General features: G+C 44.8%; 1 protein-coding gene across 2 annotated transcripts in view; it reads left to right on the forward strand.

Annotated features, from left to right (window-relative positions):
• Window positions 1-21341, forward strand: part of FILIP1L (filamin A interacting protein 1 like) — a 1652893-nt gene that overhangs the window by 764263 nt on the left and 867289 nt on the right. For both annotated transcript variants that reach the window (XM_069637213.1, XM_069637214.1), the window contains one exon: window positions 5337-5461. The gene's annotated coding sequence lies outside the window, so the exon portion shown is untranslated. The remainder of the gene's footprint in view (window positions 1-5336; window positions 5462-21341) is intronic.

A 21341-nucleotide genomic window follows, 5' to 3' on the forward strand; every position in this document is an offset into this window, starting at 1 on the left:
TTTCTCTCATTGCAGCCCGTACAAAGTGCCTAGTAGTCCGTAAATGGGTGTTTACTGCTACCTCCATTGGGGAGTGAGAAGCATCAGACGTGCTTCCAAACTCTCTCCAAAATAAGAATTGTGATGCTGAACCTAAGTACCCTTCCAAGGATCCTGCCTAAAGCACCTAGAAGCCTGCAGCAAGAAGGAAAACACGCAGCGCCTGAGAAGGTCCTGTGCTCTGCTGAGAAGTGCCTGGGCTCCGGGTCACACCACATTGCACTGGCACCAAAGGGCATACGTGCTAAGAAGAAATGGGAGTGTGCACTCCTCACCACTGGACCCACAATAGCACTAAATAATTGTCCATAGCAGTCAAAGATTGCTGACTGACTACCCCAAACAGTGATGCCATGTGTAAAGACTGGAGGGGATATGTGTACTTCTGCCTTACACGTGGTTAGGACAGAGGCACAGAGCACCCCAGCCAATGCTCTCAATTCGTAACGTTGGATGAGCAACCAAGGCGTAAGCACTCAGGAGGTGATGTAGGTGGGTTCTTAAGTACAGTGTGTCCCCAAGCCCAACAAAGTAATATCCACACACTATGTTAGGTGATAACACAGTTTCTTTATATATAATAGGTTCCTACCACATATATACATATAAATAATAACACTTTGTACTCTGGAAATACTTTTCATGAATCGTCCCCACTGGAAGCTATGGGAGCAATGGAGGAAGGGATGAGCCATCTCCGCTTCAGTGAAGCCAGTGCAGCATACTAGTGTTCTGTCCTTGTTTTGATGACGTGTTTAAATACGCCTCGGAAGCTTCACTCGGCGCGTTGCAACCCTGCGCTTCCCTTCGGGTTTACACGTTGCTCGAGTGTTCCGTATACTACACGCTTTCACTCATTCCTCCATTCTAACTCTGTTCCTCCCTCTTTGTCTTCCTCTTTTTTTTTCTGCTCCTGAGCCGCCTCTTCCACGTTATTCTTTAATGCTTTCCCCCGGGCTCAGTAGTGGTTATGGTTACCGTGGTTCTGTGTCGCCTACTTTATTTTGATACTTACTTCCTCATCCTCCTACTCCACTTACCTTCTAGATTCCCTTCCTGTTGGTTAGGGCGACTCCGATTCCTCTCAGTTGAATCCAAGTTCCTTGTCAGCCACGCATCCTGTCCCGGTGCATCTTGGGAATTGTAGTCTTTACAATCGGAAAAGTAACCAACACAGAGAGAAGATCATATTTAACTGGGATTCAAGATACCATCAACAGAAGGTCTACATCAGGGTTTTTCAGCAAGGCTTTTCCCTGAAGTGGGATGGACTCACTGGAAGCCCCTATTGCCGGCTTATTGCTTTTAGGCAGTGTGGCTTCCAGAAGAGCTTATCCTAAAACCTGCAAAGAAAAGTCTAACAACTCCTGGCGAGAAAGAAGAGACATTTCTTCCGAGAACTCATCCATCGAAGCGTCCACAGGTGAGGAGGCGGAGGAGGTGGGAGACTTCAAGGGTCAATCTCTAACTGCTGCCAAGTCTGAGAATACTATACAAAACAATGGCAAATATATACACTCTTTGTGCTACCACACAATACTTAAATTCAGTAATAAAGGCACCAACTGCAGACAGTTTCAAATAGGCATGTGAATTATTAAGTGAGGTGTAACAGCATAGAGTAGGGAAGAAAGGCAGGTTAGTTATAAACATTAGGAGAATGCTTTCTTTAGATTTGATACACAATTCTGTATGAGGATTCCCCCACCTGGGCAACCTGTAATGGAAAAGTTAGGGAGTGACTTATCTTGTCTTTTACAGCCGAGTCCAAAAATGTTCAGTGACCCTCTACTTTGTTTTTAAAGGTTCTGCCACCCCAATGTACCCTAGAGGCCAGAGGAGAACAGGATCCAAGACGTATCTGGGACCCCTGGAAGGCTCCTAAGGGTAGAAGATGCTCTTACTTGTCACAGTACATTTGGTGTCTTAGCAGGTGAAGTCGCAGAGTTTCTCAGTTTCACACATTGATTCCCTTCGGGGATGGATCCTCCTTGGAAGAAGAAGTCACTGGGATGCTGAATCCCAGAAGAAAAATGGAACTGAAGTCTCTGAAGTGCAGCAGGTTTGCTCTTCGCAGTGCTCTCTGTTGGTCAACGATTTCTCCGAATGTAAGAGTCCTGGGGAGATGAAATTTTCTGTGGGCTCCTCAAAGGCTTGGCAGATGAGAGTAAGACCCCTGGGGACCTTCGATGACTTCTGTCAGCGACAGCAGCAGAGGTCACTTTTGGTGTCCGGTTTTGGGATTTTGCGGTTTGCTGACTTTCGGTTCTTCGTTGCTGCAGCACGACCTCTGGATGGCTTACGGCAATCTGGATTTGACCACTGGAGTGGACCATGGACCCTCACCAAGTCTGGACCTTTGGGACGCCTTTGTTAGATTCTGGTGGTGTGAAACGCACCGGTGGACCTTCCTCTGTACTCAGCAACCCTGGACCTTCTTCAGTGGGTAAAAGTGGTCAGTGATGATGGCAAGGATGTCCCTTGAAGTATTCCTCAGCATGTTGGAACATTTGAAGCTCCAGGTGTCAAGCAGTATTATGCCAGGGCACCCCCTCTTCTGGGTGGTAGATAGCAATCTGGCTTCCAGTGGTCACGAATACTTCTCTCGAACATGGGGAACACAACTGGACTTCTTCGCCTCAAGATGTAAAAGCACTCCTCTTCTGGATTCACAAAGACCCCTTCTCCGGACAGCAGGCACACAGGACTGGGATCCAGGGTACCTTTGATGAAGAGTAGCAGATGCACGATAGTCCATCGTAGCTCGGGAAAATGTTTCCTACACAGGTCCTCTCTTGATTCCACTTTTGGACCACCTCACCAGTCTTCGGATTCCTTGAAGAAATGCAGTTGCAGACTTCTCCCTCTCACTGGACCCAGGATTCAAGCTTCAGGTTTCAGCTTCAGTTTCAGAACAAATTGGTGAGTGCAGGGACCCTAGTTATACACATTTGTTCCCCATTCACTCAGGATGAGCCAGACACAGTCAGCCAATCATACAGGAAGGCATTCATGCAGGTAGGCAGCCAATCAGGCTTATAGGCATTCAGGACTTTCACTCCACCCAGACACCTATAACAAAGACTGTGGATTGGGGTAAGCACCCAGGCTTTCAGCACACTACACTGTATTCATGCCAGATTCAGTCAGGGCTGGCTCAGACATTGTGTCACACATAGAAAGCAGACACCCACAACACAGAATGTGAGTTGACTCACTCTCCATTTACACAGGCCCCACTCTAAGGGTTTACTCACAACACACAGCCCCTGAGAACACACATAAGGGGTACAAGGTTGTACCCTCACCCATGGATGTTGTTCACCAAATGGGAAACATGAAGAGCTGAACTGCCAGAGGTCCCGACTTGACCATGGCGGCAGTAAACATAGAGAAACATAGAGAAAACACACACAGAGAAGTGGTAAGAGAAGGGCTAGGAGGCCCTGTCCCTCCATAAGGCATTTCCAGCATCACACCATGGCTCAGGACCTTGGCTTACACGGATCATGGTAGGCGAGGACACTTCATTACACAGCACCATAGCATGCCACATGGTAACTTTATTTAGAGATCTGAGTATGGCCAGCCTGTTTGGGGGCCCCAATCGACTTTGTTCCCTGGCACAATGTAAGACCTGGAGGCGGTCGTTTGTCCCATTTAACTTTGTATCTGTTTTTAAGAAAAACATGTAAGGGATGTTTATTCTAGTAGGGCTACTTTGGAATTGAGTCAGTGGCTAATAAAACAGTTGCATCATTTTCTATACAGGTTGCTTCTTTTTATTGCTATTTAACACATAATTTCTTATGACTCTCATGGTTTGGAGTTTGCATTGCTGTTCCCTTATTTGTTGTTGCATTGTCATTTTTATATCTTGCATATCCCACCCCTTCTGGCTGGATGACCTCTACCAAATCTCACCAAAAGAAAGCCCAGAACACCTCAAGGAGTGTTGGTTTACCTCCGGGGTATACGCTGCTGCGTCAGGTGTGCTGTGGAGACACGCACAGAAAACATTATGCCTCTGTCTCATCTATCACTTCTCCCCCAGTGGCTCCCTCGCACATCTTGATTGTTGGCCTGATCTTGCAGTCTCTGGTGAATCTAATTTTCATATAGCTTATCTTACATTGGATGTAAGGCATGATCTTCCCACAGCTGTGGAACTCTAAAGGAACAACTTAAAACACAAGACCAAGCCAACCTACGGGAAATGAAGTGACATCAGAGCCATGTGACTGCTTCTTTTCCACCCTGCTGCAAAGTACCCCTTAGCCAGTAACTCCACAACCCTAACCGCTAGCCATTAATACCTACCCAATAACTCCTACCTGTTAATCCCCACCCCTCATTTTAGGGGGTGTGCTTCTCTAGACAAAGAGCACTTAGGGAATTTGTATTTTCTCTTTCACACTTGCATGCTGCAATAAAGCCATCATTTAAAGCCTCGTAATATCAGGACATGGAAATCATCATTGACCTTCTCTCAGCCAATCAGAATGTTCAGAATGTAGTCAATAACTTCTGGTTTTCCAGACATTCTGACTTCCAAAGCAGCCAGGAAAGCAACACAAATGCATCTGCATTCAAGAAACAGCAATGCAATTTCCCAGCAAGATTTCTTTGAAGAAGACACTCCAACCTAATTTAACACACAAAGTAAAAGCTAAGTCATGGAACAATGCTTTCAATTGTGTGAAGAAAAACTGTTCACTTTAACATTTTAGCTAAAGCAAGCTTATGCTATATCGTTTCCAGTCCACGTGTACAATTCAAATGATGACCGTATAAGGACAATCCAGGTATTTCAATGTTACAAAATGAAACCATATTTATTTACTAACACATTTTGTGTACGTCACCCGCTAGTAAACTAACATGTTTTACTTCAACACCACAAATGTAAAATGTGTTTTGCTACGAGTGCTATGTACTACTAGCCTTATCGACCTCTTCAGGGGTCATTATCACTTAGGATAATGACCCTTCTCCAACCTATGGCCCTCAGCTTTGACTCAGCCAATAACTTGGGAGTGGGACATTGTCCCACATTAACGACCCCTCCTGAGGTCTGTAATACGACAATATTACAACTAATCAGAGCTATTACACAATGTTGATGAATGGACCCCAGTGAATGTATCTACACCACTGCTATGGCACTTTGAGAGGAATGTATTTGGACAATGTGGCCCGTTTGACCTTTTTTCATGGATACTTTGAGTTCAGTTTTTTTTATATTTCTGAACTGCAGTTTGTCGCTTCACCATAAACATCTTTTTTTTCCCCTCCAGGCTTTTGAAGTTCGCAAGATTGAAGATTGAAGACCTGCAAAACGCTGTTTCAGTCTGAGTTCATTTGCATTTGCCAGGAAAGTCGGGACCTCTACTTCAGCCCACAGTGGTCAGCAAATGTACAGGTCAGTTTCAGTACCTTCCAAGTTCAGCACAGTATTTCCGGTGGGCTGTCATTTCCATCACAGGATGGAATCTGATTTCAATTCATTTCAATTCAGCTTTATTTCAGCTGCACACCATGAAAGCAGAGCAAACAAACATTCACAAATACTAAGAACACACTAAAAACAAGGCTCATAACATTTTACAGAGGTCAATCAAACAGTAGGAGTGAATAATAATTCATAGGCACAATTTCATTAGCATTTTCACTCCACTTTATTTCCATAAATAAACATTTTTAATATTGTCACCATGGAAATGGGAAAACCGTCCTATTATCAGTTATTAACGAAGCTATCCCTTTTTTTAAATCCATTAATAGAAACATAGAAACTGCATTAAAGGCATTCGTGGACAAACAGTTTCATAACAACAGGAGCCTCTCTCCTGGTGTTGATCGCCTGTGGGATTAATAATGGCTTCAATCATTTAGTTCTCAGATTTCTTGAAGAGCGGACATGTCAGCCTAAAGTGCACATCATCTTCAACTGAAGTGGGACATGCTGGACGGTGTGCAGACAACACATTTTATTTCTGAGTCCATGCTTTCAGAAAAGCCTGAATTCAAACTATGAATCGAGTTGCTAAGCAGCTCTGCAGCCCCTCCAGCCGCCATCACCACTTTGATGTGATTTATGTTGAAATGCACTCAGCTCACTCGCTGTTTACATTTTCCTTTGAATGAACATATAGGGCTTGATTTACAAAAACACTTTTGAATCATAAAACCCCTTGGAAAAGGCTTTGTAACTCAGGCCCATAGTTTCATCACTTTGTGCATGACTGAGCAGCTATTTCTCCCTTATGGAATGCTGTTGCCTTCTGCTGTGACATCATGGCAGAGGATTCTGTCTATCTGATATATGTGGAAGCCATCGGTGCCACAAATCCTTGTAGCTGAAGGCTATCTTTCAATAATTCTACATATAATGCAATATGTTGTGCAGAGATTGCCAGACAGTCTGTTGCCTGTCCCACTCGCTGATACACAGCCAGGAGCCCGCACCGTTCCAGGAGCTGCAGGAGCAGTCTCTCCCAACCACCATCGGCCGCGTTCTGCAGGAGCAGCTAAGATCGGATCCCAGCCAGCCCGAACACTGCAGGAGAAGCGGACTCTGCTCATCACTGCCACAACCCTGTTTCGCTGTATTATTTGCCCCCAAGTACCCCTACCAGCATCAAAGCTTCCTAAGCCTGGGGCTGCATTATCTCACCCAGGTCGAGCCGAGTCTCCATGCCCCCCTCGCCTCTCCTAAGATGGCTGCCGGAGCAAGCGTGTAAAATGTGTTTACTCTGGTTGCATAGCAACTGTCCTTCACAACGCCTTATTGCAGTGGTCGAAGTGAGCGGGAGCGGTTGGTAGCGGTGCTCCTGTAGTTCATTTTATTATGTTCTACTGTTCCTATACTTTTATTTTAAAAGAAAACCGTTCCGGAATGGTTTTGTTTTAAAATAAAAGTATAGGAAGCAGTTGAAACGTGTACTTTCAGTGCATTGCACCGCACATTCTCTTAAACACCCGGTGCATGTGTTTTGGGGTTTGTATTGTGTGTGGGAGCGCCGTGGTGATTGGGTTTGTGGGGAGTGGGTGCAAGCCAGCAGGGAACATAGTTCCACGACTTCTTTCCGTACACTTCGACCACTGCCTTATTGGCCCGGAGGGCTGCCGGTAGGTGTAAGCTGGCCCCCATCGCACAAGGCCCCCAGAGCTTAAGGCTCAGCTTGTCTGTTGCCTGTCCCACTCGCTGATACACAGACAGGAGCCTGCACTGTTCCAGGAGCTGCAGGAGCAATCTCCACCGACCGCCATCGGCCGCATGCTGCAGGAGCAGCTAGGATCGGATACCAGCCGACCCGGACGCTTCAGGAGCAGATGAATACTGATCATCACTGCCACAGCCCTGTGCTCTGTATTATTTGCCCCCAAGCACCTCTAACAGCATCAAGGCTTCCTCAGTCTGGGGCTGCATTATCTCACCCACGTCGAGCCGAGTCTCCGTGCCCCCTTGCCTCTCCTTAGATGTCCACCGGAGCAAGCATGTAAAATGTGTTTAATCTAGTTGCATAGCAACCGTCCTTCACAACGCCTTATTGGCCCGGAGGGCTGCCGGTAGGCGTAAGCCGCACCCCCTCACACAAGGCCCCCAGAGCTTAAGGCTCAGCCTGTCTGTTGCCTGTCCCACTCGCTGATACACGGGCAGGAGCCTGCACTGTTCCAGGAGCTGAAGGAGCAATCTCCCCCGACCGCCATCGGCCGTGGGCTGCAGGAGCAGCTAGGATCGGATCCCAGCCAACCCGAACGCTTCAGGAGCAGCTGGACTCTGCTCATAACTGCCACAGCCCTGTGCTCTGTATTATTTGCCCCCAAGCACCACTAACCACATCAAGGCTTCCTCAGCAAATGGCTACATTATCTCACCCACGTCGAGCCAAGTCCCTGTGCCCCCCTCGCCGCTCCTAAAATGGCCGCCGGAGCAAGCGTGTAAAATATGTTTACTCTGGTTGCATAGCAACCGTTTTTGACAACACCTTATTGGTCCGGAGGGGTACCGGTAGGCGTAAACTGGCTCCCCTCGCCCAAGGCCCACAGAGTTTAAGGCTCAACTGGTCTGTTGCCTGTCCGTAGCTGTTCCGGCCATCGGCCAGTCCCCCTGACCCAACCTACACCCTCCTCCCCGTCAGTACTCCTTCATCGCCTACTACTACTACTGAACACCCACCTCACCCTCCCTCAACCCCGTCCCTCACCTCCAGGATGCTACTAGCGCACACGCTGCCTCCCCATCATCTTTGAAGCAACGACTCAGCACCCCGAACACTGGTATGTGCCTTGGCATACGGCGGAACCAGATCCTTCATGCGTGTAACTCTACCAGCTTAAGGTACGCCCGAACCATTTTGTCCCTTTGCCAGCAAGACGTGCCTGTCGTGCACACTGTACCGTAATCTATTGCATCTTATTAGCAATAGCAGCAGGCTGCCTGCTGTCCTTGATACACCACCCACTCTCTCCTGTACTGTAGGTCCCTCCAGTAGCACCTTGTTGCATACTATGTATCGTGCCCACCATAAACACTGTTATTGCGCCTAATGCTGCACTGGCCGCACCTACTGTTACTTCCTTAATTCTTGTGACCGCCGCCCACTTATCTGTACTACAGGCCTCTCTTTCTGACACTGTGCCCAACATCTGCATTAATTTCTTTGATCACTGAACCGTACTGTATACCTTTGATTACATCAATCCTTGCTCACTGTACTGTACTGCACACCTTTGATTACATTGATTCCTGTTCGCTGTACTGTACTGCATTATTTTGATCACATTAATCCTTGCTCACTGTACTGTACTGCATACCTTTGATTACATTAATCCTTGCTCATTGTACTGTACTGTATCCCACTAAGTATCCACCAGTCTCTCACGTGCACACGTATAAGAGTACACCCTGCACCTCCACCTCCAGTCCCCTCCTGCTAGCACTAGTACTCACCACTCTCACATACTTCTACGTTTCTCTACCCACTCTGCTCTACCCCAACCCAATCCTTTCCTCTCACACCCCCATTCGAGTCGCCACTTCAACCTACCCTGCCGCCATGATGGGCTCTCTGGCCGCACTCTTCCCAAAGGTCCTCATAACTTCCAGGACTACTAGACTTAGATCACGCTCTGAGCCATCACTACATCCCAGACTCTCAAACCCCTCGGACAGAAGGAATCTCAGACTGGGCTCTCGCACTTACATCGCCATTGCAACATCATACACCACTATGGTCAAGGACTCTGATCCTTTTCGCACTCTTGATCTTGACCTACTAGCCATTACCGAGACCTGGCTTCATGAGGCGCCTGGCTAGCCATCTCGCTAGCTCTCCCTCACGGATACTCCATCCTCCGACTAGACAGACTGCTCATGAAAGGAGGAGGCGTAGCTCTCATTACTAAAGACGCACTGTCCGTCAGGCTTTGCAGCCACCCCTGGGAAGGTAACGCAGACCTTCTCTCAACCAAACTGCAGTTATCCCCCAATTGCACCATACATATACATATCACATACAGGCCCCCAGGAACAGCCCCTGACTTCCTAAAACATCTCCTCCACGTACTAGGAAGTCAGCTAAAATGTTCCACCAAAACCCTACTACTCAGAGACCTCAATCTAGGTCTTTGCGACCCCAACGACAAAGCAGCTACAGCACTAGCTAAAGAACTCAAAGACCTAGGATTGCTTCAGAAAGTCACCTGTCCCACCCACATTAAAGGCTGAACCCTCAATTGGGTGGCAGACCACAATTGCTCTACCACCATCACCTCCAACCTAGCATAACCATGGACGGATCACAACTGCATCCAATTCACCATTCCCACCGTGCCCACTACTAAAGCACTCACCTATGCTCCCTCAGCGCAGGTCAGAAGCTCGATAAAACTAACCCAGGACAACCTTTGGCCACTCCTGGAAGTCCCGGAACTTAAACCCCCATTCGCGAGTGACCCCACCACACTTGCTAAGATTTACGCTGACACTGTCACCAAAGCCATTGATGCCATAGCCCCAATTGAATGCAAAAAAGAGAAAAAATCCATGCATACTAATTGCTGGTTCTCACATGAACTACTGGCCCTAGGCATGAGTAAACGTGTTGCACTAGCCAATTGGCATGCCAATCCCAATAATTCCAACAAAGAAGAATTCAAAAATCTATCTACGCAATATAAAAAAGAGATATTTAAAGCCAAATGTAACTCTTTAAACTGTCGGATCTCACAAGCCAACTCCAAATCCAAAGAACTGTTCTCCATTTTCAAAGACCTTACCACAACATCCACCAGGCTGGACGAGATCTCTAAAGACGAAGCATGGTGCTCCAGCATACAGGCAGCCCTGCTCAACAAAATAGAAACACTCTGAGAAAAAATTAAGGCACAATTCAAAGCCCTACCCAAGCATGACCATCACCCAGCGCCCAGTCTCCCAACCCACATTCCATCCAACCTGCTCTTCTCCTTCTGAAACGTCTCTGAAGCGGAAGTCATCAAACTCCTCAAACACCTCAAAACATCTTTGTGCAAAGGAGACATCTGTCCTCCCGGCCTGATTAACAATTGCGCTGATTCACTTGCTCCTATCATCACTGCATTCATTAATGACTCATTTCCTTAAGGTACTGTCCCTTCCAGCCTTAAAGAAGCCTGGACTCCCCCTACCAAAAAAAAAACACCCTAGACCCCACCTCCCCTAACAACTACCGTCCTGTTACTGCTGTCCCATTTCTCCTACGAATCCTGGACAAAGCAGCCCACAACCAGATCCAACACTTCCTCAACTCCAATGCCATCTTCTGGAAAAGGCAGTCTGGATTCTGGAAAGGCCACAGCACCGAAACCGCTCTTCTGGATCTAAAAAACCAAACTACCGAAATCATGGACAACGGCAAACCAGCTCTCCTTTTACTCCTTGACCTTTCAGCTGCTTTCGATTTTGTTGATCACAAAATTCTCACCTCCCATATATCCCAAGCCGCGCACTTCACCAAACAGGCCGCCTCTTGGATAACATCCTTCCTAGAAGGTAGAGCCATGAGGGTTTTCTTGGATCAGGCTAATGCAGCTCCTTCCACTATCATATGCGGAGACCCCCAGGGATCTTGCACAGCCCCACTCTATACCATCTGTTCACCAAACCTCTCTTTGACAAATTGGACTCCCTCAGCATAGCACATACCAACTATGCTGATGATACTCAGGTACTCCTCCCTCTCTCAGGCTCGTATGACCAAGACACTGCAGCTCTCCTCCAAATATATATCATCATCCAAGCGTAGAGGGCGGCTAATGGGCTGCATCTTAACGGAGATAAAACGGAGATCATTCTCATAGGCCCCAAAGAAATACTATCCAAACTTGACCAACAATACTGCAACTTCACCGTTGACAACTCCATCATCCCTGTCTCTTCATCAGTGAAGACACTATGGGTATTCCTAGATTCTACCATGTCCATGACACGAGAGGTCAATTCCATTGCCTCAGCCGCAGCGCACTCCACTAAGCTTATACACGCGGTAAAACCCTACTTGTCCAACCAGAACTGCCTCTTTGTTGTTAGAGCCACTATTGGGGCCAAATTAGATTACTGCAATGCTCTTTTAGCAGGCACCTCGGCAAAAAACCTAAACGGACTGCAAACAGTCCAAAACAACGCACTAAAAGCAGCACTTACTACCCCCAAAAGAGACCATATCACGCAGGCTAGGCAAGACACCCACTGGCTCCCAGTAAAGGACAGGATAGCATTCCAGACCCTCACGCTAACGCATAAATGCTTAAGCCTCTCCGCCCCTCCATACCTATCAGAGACGATAGCCAGAGACACCTCCTCACCCCCCAAAACAACCCGCTACATGAATCTACTGCGAATCCTGCCCATTAAAAGGGTCAAAGCAGGAGTGATAGGCTTCCCTCATATAGCACCCAAACTCTGGAATGCATTGTCCAATGCACTCAGAGCCGAGACCTCCCTCTCAGCCTTCCGCAAAATGTAAAAAACAGACTCTTCAATTAACTCTACCTTTCTCCCCACGTCCCTCGTCACCCCTAATACCCTTTCAGGCACTCAGTATTCTAAGTTTGTCTTTATGTAGTGTCAGTCTCCCAAGTTTTGTATTATGTACTGCTCAAGTAAGTAAGTATGTTTTTATGCATTTCAACTCTATCTGTAACAAGTGCCATGATGCCCAAGGGCTGCTGCAGGCTTTATAAATGTTAATAAATAAATAAAATAAATAAATACAGTCTGGCAGTGTAAAGGAAAACTGCTGCAATTTAAGGAGGTTTGCGGGCAAAAGCAATATGTGTCTTTTTTGTGTATATGGAAAGAAAATGACTACAAAATACTAATGAATAATAACAATATGAATTAAACATTTTTATAATACGTGTATATTAAAAACAATTAATTAGAAAATACATTGGAAATAATGGAATTACTACTATTAGCACATGAATACCAATAATACATATTAATCATGAACAAGTAAGTACACCTAGTTAGATAGCTCATCAGTTAAGTACTCCCATCTGACAAAGCGGCTGTTTGCCCTTCAACAGTTTGAATCTCATGCCAAAGCTGACTCAGCCCTACATCCTTCCACCTCGATAAACTAACTAACATTTATATGGGTAAAAATATAACTTGTTGCACTAATTACAAACAGGAGAACATCCTGCTTGAAGGGCTAGGCAAGAACTAAAAGTATAAGTATTACAATTGATATTAGCATTATTAATATTATTACTTTAGTAAGAGATTAATCTCTGCAAAAAAACAGTCAGAAATGCATGCAGCATGTTTCTTTGTGCTTAAAAACATTCCAACATTGGGATGTTATTATGAACCGCAAACATCTTACCTCTGCTGGAGATGGAGATCAGCTGTGCTGGAGATTTAAGGATGGCTTGACCAATGGAGCAAAACAGGAAACGTTGGGAGAACTGCCAAGATTGCTGGTGTTCCTGGATGAAGTCACAACCAATTCTGTGAAGTACATGAGGTATGGTATGCGTGCAGCCCAATTTATTTAATTGGTTATTTATAACGCACTTAATACCGAAAGGTTTGTAAGTGTAGCCCGGGGATCAAACCTGTGTTGCTCCACATTGTCTTGCTTCCAAGGTGAGCGTGTTACCCCTGAGCTATCCTCCTGGGGCTGCCAATAGCAGTTAACAGATGTGTACGAGAGGGATGCACCTGTGCCCTCCTGCTCTTTAATCTGTATATCACCTCACTAGCCAAATGTCCCCAAATGAATGGCGGGTAAATTGCAGTCCTTACACGTGCAGATATCGTTTTGGCAGGTAGCCAGGATCCCGCCTGAGAATCTTAGATATTTCAGCTAAAGGTATGCCTGGAATTGAATTAAAAGTAAACACCAATAAATCAGCAATTCTAGTTCTGGGACCACAACCTAAGAAACCCTATTAGTTTACGGTAGAGGGGCATGTCTCCCAATACAAGGAGTTTAATTACCTTGGAGTTAGATTCTCAAAAACGGCACAGGTTGGAGCTCATGAAGAAGCGTGAATACATTGAGTTGCCAATCGTTTGCGACTCGCCCGTAGACTTAATGCTGAATGTATCTAGAGAAAGAACTCATTCTATAGTAACCTATGGGGTGGGCCTCTGAGGTCGGGATCTACCCGTTGTATACTTTCTCGGCTTCCTTCTTTCATGCCGTTCTTGTGTACATCATGAGGTCGCATCATGGCATGCTGAGGAGGATAATGTAGGAATAGGTCCATTATCCTGGTCCCGGTGGCTTTCAACTTGGGCACAGGAAAAAGTAAGATTAACTCCAACAACCATACATGGTGCAGCCCCATGTGAGAAATCTGACCATATCCCGTTGGATCACTCGACTAATGCTTCGGTTCACAAAAGGGGAGAAGCAGAATTTGTGAAAACCTCAACCCCTTCCACCTATGGGGCTATCTGCAATGGACAACAATGTGCTCTTGGAGAATTTGGCTTATTCACCTGTGTTTCAATGTTATATCTCTTAATTGTAATTGGTTATTTATAATGCGCTTAATACCCAGAAGTTTCTAAGCACCGACCAAGGATCGAATCTGTGTTGCTCTGTGTCTCTTGGTTCCAAGGCAAGCACTTGCCCCTGAGCTATCCTCCCGAGCTACGTCTCATAGCATGAATGATTGGTATTGGAGAAGTATGAGTGTTGAAGAAGAGGGGACCCAACTTCTTATTTGCTCTTTTGTGCCCAAAATTAAGAGATATGAAGGCATTCTTTGTTCCTCTGTTTGAAAATCAGAGTCTTTGGGCAATGTAGGTCAGACGTCTTTTATCTTCTATCAATGCCTGATATGGTATGTTATGTTAATTAGCTTCTGCACCTCGACTGCCAACACTGGAATGGTCTTACAGCACCAAGGCGTGCCTGGACCGTGGCATATTTTGTCACCCACAGTGGTAACCACACTGTGGGCTGTAGGTGGACGGAAGGTGGCAGAAAAGTCAGAGGATGGTTCCAGCAGGAGTAGAATAGAAATAAACAAACAGTGGTAAAGATACAAAAGACATGAAGTGGAGGGTGTGAATGTGGTAGTGGGGTCCGTGTGTTGTCCTTATGTACAGATACAACAGAAAACTGATTAAGAAAAGTAGGAATAAAGCCTGACGTTAATGAAGCCTATCTGTAAAAAGAAATCCTTATTATGGCATAGTATTTAGATCTTTGTTTTGTGGTACTAGAACGAGTCAACTTATATAATCTGTGATGGACATGAGATGTTCTCAAGCATGCCTGGCAAGGTGGAGGCGTCTTCACCAGATACATTATCAAATACCCCCAGGAGCACTGCGCTGACTGCGTACAGGTGCAAGCGGGGCACAAAAAAGAGACAGAAGGAAGAACTAGAGGAGAACAGCTATTTCCTCCAAGAGCCAGCCTGATTGGTCACTTGGTAATAGAGGCGATTAAACGAGCCCTATTTGGTGAGTTTGACAATGATAGACAAAGCTGTGAGTAGGTTGTTGGGTCAAGCTAATGTTTCCTCTTCTATATTAGGAAAGTAGGCCCCTGCAATTCCTATCCTTATTGTGTCCGAAGACCTAAGGGATCATAAAACGTGATATCAACAGTGGTAATGATATGTATGCATCTCTACCAGACACCAAAGATAAGAGGCAAGAAATCGTAATGAGTAGTCATTCTAGCATTGTTGTAGACATCTTCGGAAAGGATGTTTTATCAGTATTAATTGTGTATTGTGTAACTTGTATTTTATATAGCTCTACTCTTTAATACCAAACAAGGAATGTAACAACGCATTTTTAAAAAGAAAAGTGTATATTTCTATAAAGATATTTGACTGACAGTAAACATTTAAAATGGTTACAATTGGTTAGCAGAAGGCATTTCTGATATCAATTTGATATATGTTTAGACAGAATAAAAATCCCGGAAATCGTGCATATTTATGGCATTATTAAATATGAACAGCACAGTCCCCAGCTTGGGATGAGGACACATCATTTTTCTCTGCCTTTGCGCTCTCACTTGACAGCTAACTCTGATATATTCAGCTTAACTTGCTATAGAAACTGTCTGTTCCTGGTCATGTGTGGGTAAGTCGGTGAGCGGGGTCACGTGGACCCTCCTACAGCCGACACAGCCCTATTCCAAACCCCACCAGAATTGGTTTGAGGTTAATAGTGATGTTTAATGTTCCTAATGACCTGGAACTCCCTATCTCCTGACTTCAAGTCCATCTCATATGTACCAGGTTTCACATGAAAGGGTACAATCTATCCCTTGAAGCAGCACTTCTGCTCTACAAGCAATCACCCCTTCCCCATTTGTGCACTCCTGATTTAGATCCATATATGACAGAGGTGCTATCAGAGTCCAATGCTCACTTGTATGCAGTCTCCAAAAAATGCCCTACGGCCAGGGCCCTGTCAGAACTCTCCGAATTGACTTCCCTGACCTGATTTCCTAGCATAGAAAATGAAAAGAGGATGAGTGACAATCCTGCTCTTCACCAGTAGATGGCACATTAGCACCCTGGTTGGCTTGTTAAGCCAATCAAATGCCCACAGAGCAACCAGCACTCCTTGCCTTCCCCACACCCCCCATCCCATTCACCTCTTATCATCCGTGTAGTTCCATACACGGGTGTTAAGAGTGTTTCCCCTGCCTAAAAATAAATGAACGTACCCTTGTGGAGCGGCCTGCCACCATGCACTGCTGTCTTATCGACAGTCTCTGTTCAATGTTCATGGTGTCAGTCATGAATATTGAAGAGGGACTTGTCTGGATGACAGCACTGCAGAGTCGGCTCACGCCGCAATGGTAAGTTTTTTTTTTAAGTAAGAAACACATTAGCACCCAAGTAGGGAACGATACGTATGCTAATGGCAATATGCCCCTTGGTGGCGTGCCGACCCTGTAGGTAACGCCACCGCCACACTCGTTAAGGGGCCCGAACAGCCACATTTGGAATCAGATCCTCAGTAACAATGATTTGAAATTAGTTTGATTGTTTTCTAACACTGAAGGAATGAAGCCTAGATGTAAAGAATACATATTTTGATTTTTGGCAAATATTATACTGACGTTTTGTTATTAGAATGATTTAATAAAATGAATGCAAAAGAATCGTGTATTTCCTTCAAAAGAACTATCAAAGGGGCACTAATTAATGCTAGATCTCTCACAGCCCACGCCACAGAGGTGGCAGACCTCATCCTAACCCTTGACCTGGACTTTTTGGCCATTACGGAAACTTGGCTTCACGCAGCCTCTGGACCTCTACTCTCGTTAGCCATTCCACCAAGCTACAATATTATCAGACATGACCGCTCTACTAGCCAATCTAAAGGTGGTGGCATTGCCTTCATCCACAAAAACTCCCTCAACTTCCGCCTCTCAACTGTTCATCAAATCTCATCGATGGAAGCTCTAACAGCCAAATTCACCCTCACTCCCAACCGCACAATCTCACTCCACCTACTCTACAGGCCCCCAGGGCCATTATCCATCTTCGCTAAAGACTTGTCAAGCATCCTGACAGACAACACTAAAACTAATTCCCAAATTATTGTATTAGGCGACTTTAACCTGGGACTCACTGACCCCAATGACGCGGCTGCCCTGTCGATTGACAACTTGCTTACTAACGCAGGCTTTACCCAGCACATCAACACCTCTACACATTCCAAAGGTAGAATCCTTGACTGGATAGCTGACCTTAACTGTGGACTCAATAGCGCAGCTAACCAACCTTGTGTCTGGACCGACCACCACTTAATCACCTTTAACATCCCCACCAAAACCACCAGCCCCTCTTCAGACATTGCACCTACCATCCCCACATGGAATAAGCGTGATATAACCTGCGACAAACTCCTCCCACTCATCCTTCCAGTCCTGAATGAACATATGCTATTATGCACAGACCCTACTGTCTTGGTTGACACCTTCAACCATACTATGCTCAAAGCCCTTGACCACATTGCCGCATCCAAACTGAGAAAACCCAAACCACAAGCTCACCTCAACTCCTGGTTTACACCCCAACTAAGAATTCTTCGCAAAGAAAAACAAATTGCTGAATCACATTGGAAGAGTAACCCTACAGAAGCTAATAAATCTTGTATCACTCTAGCTACTTTAAACTATGAGGAAGCTATACTCCAGGAAAAAAAGTCACTTACAATAAACATATTGAGCAAGCTAAATCCAATACCAAAGAACTCTTCAGAATCCTGAAAGAATTGGAAACCCCTGTCACCGCACCTGACACCTCCATCAAAGACAGCACCTGGTGCTCCAATATCCAAAACACTCTCCTTGGTAACATAGCCACTCTCCAAGTCAAAATTAACATCAAACAGATTGCCTACAATCCAACTTGCAACCTAACCCTCTCCCCACCATTGACAACTCTATCCCAGACTCATTGACTCTGTTCAGTTTCTCATCCTTATCCATCCCGGAAGTAGAAAATATTATCAAGAGCCTCAAACCTTCTAACTGCCAAGGGGACCTCTGTCCAGTGCCCATCATCAGGGAAGCGGCCCACGAGCTCTCTCCCTTCATCACTACTCTTATCAACTCTTCATTCAGCACAGAGACTGTACCGGACAATTTGAAGGATGCATGGGTTATCCGGCTCCTAAAAAAAACAACCCTGGAAGCCAGTATGCCCACAAATTACAGGCCCATCACCACGGGAATGGTTGGTGAGCTATATTCTCGTGAGAAGAAGCATTTACAACAACAATATAAGAACTGGTTTAAAGGTTCCAAATTTGTGCAGTGGCACAAAGAGGGGGAAAAGATGTTGGAAATTCTTACCAGGAAAGATATGAGGAACTTTTGAAACTTGATTAACAATTTGGGAAATAATCAGTTCCCAATGGAGTAACCTTATTGCAGTGGGTGAATGTTGGGAGTGGTCAGTCAGATCAGTTTCAATCACCAAGTGTGTTTATAGGATCTCGGACCAAGAGATTCAATTTACTTTGGAGTGTGGTAAATGGGATTTGTTAATATCTGTGGCAGAAGTGGAGCGTTTAATCAGGAGATAGACAAATTCAAGAGTGGCAGGTCTAAATGGTCTTTCTAATATGATTATGAAAGAGAATTCTAAATTGTGGTCTAAAACGTGTATGTACTTTTTCTCTAGGATTATGGTAAAAAAAAAAGAGTTCCTGGAACTCAGCTCTTGTTCCATTTCATAAGAAGGGGGATAGAGCAAATCTGGAGAACTACTGCCCTATCTCGCTCCTTGATTGTTGAAGCAAGATTTTCATCGGCCTGACTCTGTGGGATTTCGCGTAGCGGGCTGTTAACACCGGTAATATTCAGAAAGGTGGGCAGTCATAATTTCGACAGTAAAAATGTCGACAGTCAAAATTTCGAAAAATAAATGTCGAAAAAAATAATGTCGACAAACAATAATGTCGACATTTTTTCAATATTTTTTCGAAATGTTCTATTTATTGTATAAATAAATAAATAAATATATATATATAACTAAAATGTGTTGAGTATGAGGGGTGAGAGGGTGGTGAGGGGTTTGGGGGGTGGCAGGGGGTGTTGGGTGAGGGGGGTTGGGGGGGACACCCCCATAGTAAATTATACTCTTTTTATTTATTTAATTATTGAATAAATAAATATATAATTACTATGTGTTGAGAATGAGGGGTGAGAGGGTGGTGGTGGGGTGTGGGGGGGTGGCAGGGGGGTGTTGGGTGAGGGGGGGTTGGGGGGACACCCCCATAGTAAATGATACTCTTTTTATTTATTTAACTATTGAATAAATAAATAAATAAATATATATATAATTACTATGTGTTGAGAATGAGGGGTGAGAGGGTGGTGGGGGGTGTGGGGGGGTGGCAGGGGGGTGTTGGGTGAGGGGGGGTTGGGGGGACCCGCAATAGTAAATGATACTCTTTTTGTTTATTTATTTAATGAAAAAATAAATAAATAAATATATAATTAGAATGTGTTGAGTATGAGGGGTGAGAGGGTGGTGGGGGGTGGCAGGGGGGTGTTGGGGGGACCCCCCCATAGTAAATGATACTCTTTTTGTTTATTTATTTAATGAATAAATAAATAAATAAATACATATATAATTAGAATGTGTTGAGTATGAGGGGTGAGAGGGTGGTGGGGGGGTGTTGGGTGAGGTGTTGATAGTTCTAATTGACATTTTTTTGTCGACATTTTTTTTTCTAAAAAATGACTTTTTACATTATATGTATAGGATGTCGACATTATTGTTTTCTACATTTTGTTTTCGACATTTTTGTTTGTCGACATTTTTGTTTCGACATTATGACTATAAACCATTCAGAAATATCAGACCAGTTTTCAGAAGGGATTAGGAACAGATTTGAATGGCTTTGTGGTGAATTAGCTTAGGAAGGAGTCATTGAGACCGGGTAATTTACCACTCTACCTAGCAGCAATAGACTACAGCCAAGCCTTTAGTTGAGTCAACCGCAATTTAATGTGGAGCATGTTGAAAGAATGGGGAATACCAGCTACTTTATTAGCACTTTTAGTTGAGTTGCATAAACATACCACCTTGCAGGTGAGGATTGATGGGTGGGGGGCCAGGACGGAGTGTATCTCAGCAAGGAGGGGACTCCACCAGGGATGTGTGTTAGCCCCGGGTTTATTCAATCTTCACCTATCCAACCAGGGTATCTCTCTTAGGAAGATCTCATTTGCTCCACTGTGACTGTCAACGATAAGTATTCCATATCTTATTCATGCAGATGATGTAATCCTCTTAGATAGTACTCAGGTTGGATTGCAGAGACAATTGAATGAAATTAGGGATTATTCCACTAAGAAAGAACTAAGCATGAACAGGAAAAATACAATATCATAGGTTTTACGAGCAAGACAAGAACGAAAGTGGGATATAGCTCGACTATGGGTGAAGAAAGGCTGGTCCCAACTGACTTCCTGACATATCTTGGGTTTAATATGGGTGCAACAGAAAGTGTTGGGGTCTATTTGGGCCCTCTGGTGAGCAAAGCGACCCAAATGGCAGCCCAGATGAAAACAATTTTAAAAGAATACTGTAGATGCTTGCTGTGTCTACTTGTTTCATTCTACAGAATGAAGGTAGGGCCATATCTCCTATATGACTCAGAGAAATGTCATGGCTTACGATCTGCTCCATATGAAAAAGTTGAGCCTGGGATCTGGAAACATTCTCTGGGCCTGCTAGATTGTATAGCTATCGCAGCACTAAGGTTTGAATTAGGTTTCAGGTCTTTAAGAAGCCTTATGGACTGGAGGAGTATCCTATTATACAGACAATCACTTGTTCCAGTGAGGGGTTTGTTATATGAAGAACTGGATAAGGTAGTACCACTGGGAACTGTGAAATCAGTTTAGAAGTTTAGGGTAGGAGCGGAAAGAGTGTTGAGCCATATAGGAACTACAGCTGGTGTGTTAATGGTAAATCAAAATGATGTAAAACAACACCTTCATAGTTGCTACTGGATAAATACAATCCAGAAGATTAGAGGGCATACTTTATATTCTAGCCTCTCTATTGTTGACAAAGCACTGGATGCTTTACCAGAATGTCTTGTAAAATTTTCGGGCCTGCCAGTTCCTTAGATTTGGATTAAACTTGCTCCCGACAGCGGAAATATGTAATATCAGAACACGCAGCGATGGGGTGAGTATGGGTTGTGCTCCGTGTGGTGATGTGGACGCTATTCAAAATTGTGAACATATTGTTCTGTTTTGTACTGCCTTACAGATAGGAAGACCTCGGTTGTT

Source organism: Ambystoma mexicanum, chromosome 7p, assembly GCF_040938575.1.
Source record: "Ambystoma mexicanum isolate Mex_15411 chromosome 7p, UKY_AmexF1_1, whole genome shotgun sequence".
Taxonomy (NCBI): domain Eukaryota; kingdom Metazoa; phylum Chordata; class Amphibia; order Caudata; family Ambystomatidae; genus Ambystoma; species Ambystoma mexicanum.